General features: G+C 45.7%; 1 long non-coding RNA gene across 2 annotated transcripts; it reads right to left on the minus strand.

Annotated features, from left to right (window-relative positions):
- Window positions 1–759: 759 nt before the first annotated feature.
- Window positions 760–5327, minus strand: LOC309338821. Of its 2 annotated transcripts, XR_014155065.1 has the most exons (3): window positions 4646–5327; window positions 4420–4517; window positions 760–3586 (listed from the first exon to the last, which is right to left on the minus strand). It is a non-coding gene; the product is annotated as an uncharacterized lncRNA (long non-coding RNA). The 2 variants fall into 2 exon arrangements; XR_014155066.1 differs by lacking the exon at window positions 4646–5327 and having other exon boundaries at window positions 4420–4606.
- Window positions 5328–5377: the final 50 nt, after the last annotated feature.

A 5377-nucleotide genomic window follows, 5' to 3' on the forward strand; every position in this document is an offset into this window, starting at 1 on the left:
CCTATGGTGGGAGGGGGAACAGGAGGTCCATTTGGCTCATAGTCCCAACATTTAGCCACTTGATTTTTTGTGTGTATTTGGAAAGTTTTGCAAATTCTTTTCTAAAAGATGTTCTTTGGTTAAAAAGGAAAAAAAATGTTTGTTGATAGTTGGCCGTATTAAAGAGTTAAAATGTTAATAGCTTGGTATAAGGCCCAGCCCCTTCCACTCTGAGTGGTTGTGAAGTAAACCCCTTCCATTCTCTTTGGCAGGAACTCCATGCGGAAGTAGTTTGTGGATGAAGAGGGTGCCTTGGCATCAAAAGCAGGCCTATACACCACTTGCTCTTATTATTATTATTTATTGAAATTATATACCACCCCATACCAGGAGGTCTCAGGGTGGTTCACAAAAAAAGATCACAATATATAAAATCAAAAATTGGAAGAGTCTGCAGCTTTCCTTCTCCCCTCTGCTTATTGTGATCTGCTGCTTCAGCTAGGGGGGCTTTGAAGAAGGGGAGGGGGAAGAAAGGGGCAGCTTTGTTATCACCTCCTGTCCCAAGCCTATCCTTGGGTACTTGAGTACATATTGCCCTGGTGGATCATAAGAGCAGACCTGCTGAATCACACCAAAGGCTCATCCAACATCCTGTGGCCAACTAGATGACTATGGGAAGCCTACAAGCAGGACCTAAATACAACAACACTTTCCACACTTGTGAAGCAGCTGGCATTCAAGAAAGTAGAGGCAGAACACAGCCATCATGGCTAGCAGCCATAGATCATAAAGTGTTATATTTTATAGTAGGATCATAAATGGATGGCATCTTAACATACCAAAGTAGTAGGGCCTTCCATACTCAGTCTACATCTGTAACAGAATGCTGAAGTGCAGTTCATACATAATTAACTTGCATCTGTTATACATTTGAATTTCACAAGTAATTCACAAGCGTTCTGTATTGCCAAGTCTGTACCATTGGGGCTCTATCCATAATTTGCTCTGTTAATTGACAATAAATTCCCCATCTATATGGCCATATGCACAGAATACTTGATAATGAAAGAGTGGTTTCTTCATCGATGGGCGATGTATAATAACAAATTTCCTGAAGAGTGATGCCTGCATAAAACTGCCAACCTTTTTAGGTAGTTTATCAGTAGTCTGACAACTGCAGAATTTAAGAGAGCAAAGCTTCTGCCTGCAACCATTGCTACATCCTAATGCCAGGGACAGCTGTGCATGCCAAAATTCCTGCATGTTGGGGACGCAGAAGAGAGACCAGATAAAAAGCTGACAACCCCTACAGTTAGAGTTTGTCCATATTTGAGCATTAATTTAGCTGTTAATCCACCCCACCACATTCAGATTAGACAGGATACTCCATTCCACACACAACATAGTTTCCCATTTCTCATTTTCAGCTGGCTGGCAACACTCTTGAGGCTACTGAGCATAATCAGTTCTCATTTGGCCATGCAGTTTTTGTTTGCTTGTCCCCTTACAGCACAGGTGGGAATCTTATAGCCCTAGGGCCACATGTAGTTCTTTGCTTAATTCTGGTGGCTCTTGATAGCAAGAAGGGGGAAATGAGGGAAGGCGGGGAGGGGCAGACTGACAAAGGGAAAGGAAAGAATGCACCCTACGCCTGACTTAGGGGTGTTGTTTAATTGTTATTTAGTGTCCCAAACCTCTCACTTCTTCATGTCCTCTATCCTCACCTGTGCTTCCACCTCTCCCCCTTGCCAATTCACTCCATTTTCTGCTTTCTCCCTTCTCCTTCCTTTTTTTCTCTTCTCCCACCAAGCAACACATGCATTTATTCTCATTTGGTTCAAATCTGGCTCATGCTCTGGAAAGGTGGCTTCATTCATCAAAACTTCCAAATCTGCTCTTCACACCCCCTACTCGTACCCCTTTTCTTCTGTGTAGTCACACACATCCACAGTCTTGTTGTTTTCTTGTCTCGAAGAGCTTTTGCTCCCCAAGAGTTGACTTTGTCAATTTTGTTTGTTTTGTTTTTTTGCTTCTGCAGACATCATGTTTCTCTCGAGCGTGGCACAATACCTTCCTCCTCTTCTTCATGGCAGCTTAGGCTACCTAATGACTGGCAAACATCCCCACATTTTGCTGCTGCTTGGAACAATTGGTATAGCCATTACCACCAGCTACTGGAAAAATGAAGGGGAGGAGAACGCAAAGGTGCTGCACAGATGGCATCATTTCGCTCAATGAATTTCAAATTAAAATGTGCCTTAGGGGCAAGATATATGTTCAACTGAATAAAATTCATCTCTTGAAAAATTATGGTAAACATAGAAATGAATACATATATAGAATACCACATCATATGCTAGCTATTCTCTGTATTACTTGGGAAGGAATCGCAGATCAGTGCTGGAGCATATGCTTTATATGCATAAAGTCCTAGGCTCCGTCCAGGTCAAAGGTGGTTGAGCAGCAGGGTTGGGGCAGACCTCCACTTGAGACTTTGGAACATTGCTGCCTGCCAAAGGAGATATAAATGTTACCTGAAAACATAACTTGCAGTTATGAGTTGGTGCTGTCTGACAACAAGCAAGGTGGATGGGTTCATCTATTATAAAGGCTCCTACACTCTGGTGGACCACCTGTGGTCCACAAGCTTCCTTCAGGTGATCCGTGGTGTGTCTGTAGGTTTGTGCTTGAAGACGGCAGACAGCATATCCCTTGCATTAATGGTCATATGGATTTTAACTGTATTTTAATTGCTTCTTCTATTTCTTCTATTGCATTTTATTATTCTGAGTTACAAAGATGTCTACAAATGATACCTGAAGGAGGTTGGCAACATCAACCCCGCCAGGAGGGAATCCCTTGCAGATGACTACAGTGTCTGGAGACAGACAGTCATGTATCCAGAGGAGGAATGACTGCTGGGAGGAACGCAGAGAGAATAAACATCATAGTGCATCTGCAGCAGCACAACTGGATGCCTTCATCTGCCCCAGTTGCAACAAAACATGTCTCTCCCACATTAGTCTCTACAGCCACCGCAGGCACTGTAATTCAACAGTTTGACTTCACTCCCAATGGCACACTCCTCCATTGTCTCCCAAGACAGAAGGGTACCAATAATTTTGTTACAGTTTGAATTCTATTGAATACAAGTTGTAAGAGAATAAATGCAATTTATAAGAAATAATATGCCTGTTGTCTTTGTCCATGGAGTTTTCTTGGCAGGGATACTGGAGTGGCTTGCCGGTTCCTCCTCCATGCTTTTGAATTATGGTGCTGGAGGAGACTCTTGAGAGTCCCATGGACTGCAAGAAGATCAAACCCCTCCATTCTGAAGGAAATCAGCCCTGATTGCTCACTGGAAGGACAGATCGTGAAGCTGAGGCTCCAATACTTTGGCCACCTCATAAGAAGAGAAGACTCCCTGGAAAAGACCCTGATGTTGGGAAAGATGGAGGGCACAAGGAGAAGGGGATGACAGAGGACAAGGTGGTTGGATGGTGTTCTTAAAGCTACCAGCATGAGTTTGACCAAACTGTGGGAGGCAGTGGAGGACAGAAGTGCCTGGCGTGCTCTGGTCCATGGGGTCACGAAGAGTTGGACATGACTAAACAACAACAAAACATAAGAAATAAAATAAGCAAAAAAACCCCTAATGATCCTACTGCATCTAGCACAGTGCATTACACTTGTTCATGGAGGAGAGGGCTATTAGCAGCTATTAACCATTATGGCTATGCTCTACCTCCACAATTGGAGACAGCAATATTTCCGAATGCCAGTTGCTGGAAACCAAGGGAGGAGAGTGTGCTCTTGTGCTCGTGTTCTATTCGCTGGTTTCCCATAGGCAACTGGTTAACTACTGTGAGAACAGGATGCTAGACTAGATGGGCCATTGGTCTGATCCAACATTATGTTCTCATTTACAATAGCCAGAAAAATCATTAAGTGGTCCACCAGGCCCCTTGTAATTTTCAAGTGGCCAGTATGGGAAAAGTTTGGGAACCACTGATCTATTATTTAATCAATGTCCAAATTCTCCACCCATCTATATATTGCCATTGTCCAGCAATGTGGCTCGAGAATGCTTTACATTTGAAGGGTGGGATACAAAGATATAAATATTAAAAATCAATTAACCAATAACATGAATTGGTTGCAACTTAAAATGAGCTCTCTTAAGAGTTTTGCTTTTTCTGATAAGCAAACACAACAGTGTGGTACTTGTCTGTGCACACACAAAGGAAATCAATTGTATTTCTTACAGTGGCGTAGCGTGGGTTGTCAGCACCCGGGGCAAGGCAAGTAATTTGCGCCCCCTAACCCGTGGATTTGCCCTAACCCCAGATGTTGCGCCCGGTGCGGCCGGCACCCCCTGCACCCCCCACGCTACGCCACTGATTTCTTAAGAATGTCAGGGGGGAGCATTATTGCTGTCACCTGTGGGGAATCTGTCATCAGTCCCAGATACCATGGCCAGTGGTCAGGGGTGATAGGAGTTGTAGTCCAGCAACATCTGGAGGTTCCAGAGCCATGATCTTTGTGATGGGGGTTGTAAGTAAAGAAGAAAAGGAAGAAGAGAAGTGAATGAACTAATTTGTCCCCCATACACACACCTATTGTTTTTAAACGTCAGCTCTAGAATTAAGAGGATGATATAACTTACAAATATCACAGCTCGGATTTCAGATTCATGCTCTAGTTAGAAATCTGTGAAAGGAAGACGCTAACAGTTATTTCAGATTTACGAAATGAGTAACTGGGCGTGACCTTGGGTGTGCGAGAAGGGACATTAAGGCTTTAATCCTAAACAAAGTAAGTTCAGATCGAACCCCTCTGAACTCCATAACTATGCACAGATCAGATTACGCATTACGCGTCAAGGAGAAGGGGAGACACCCTATGTTAATTTTTGAAAAATAAAAATCGTAACGCTTTAGAAGAAAGTGGGGGGTGGGGAATCTATATGAGAGATATAATTATCATAAAATGTAATAATAATATAAAGGGCGGGCGGGGGGAAGCTCGTCGGTGGGAGAGGGCGGCGCGCGCGTGCCGGAGGCGCTAGGTAGCGCCGAGAGGTGTGCGCGGCTCCGGGCGGGGCTGGTCCTCCTCTTTGAACTCGGCTCGCCTGGCAGGATGAGGCGGTCCCTGTCCGGGCGGCGGGCCCTACGTGCGCGGGGCTGGCGAGGCGGTGAGCGAGCGCTCCCTTAGCTGGCTCCGGCGGGCGCAGGAGGGATCCCCGCGGGGGGACAGAGCCAGGTGGCGGCGGCGGCGGCGGCGCTGCTGTACGCCGTGCGGATCCGGCTGGGGCGCCACACGTCCGGGGAGGCGGCTGGATGGGAAGCGGCGGCGAGGGCGGCTGCAGCGGCGCCGGCGGGCATGGGGGAGCAGCTGA

This window comes from Podarcis erhardii (genome assembly GCF_964252035.2).
Source record: "Podarcis erhardii genome assembly, chromosome: 3".
NCBI classification, from domain to species: domain Eukaryota; kingdom Metazoa; phylum Chordata; class Lepidosauria; order Squamata; family Lacertidae; genus Podarcis; species Podarcis erhardii.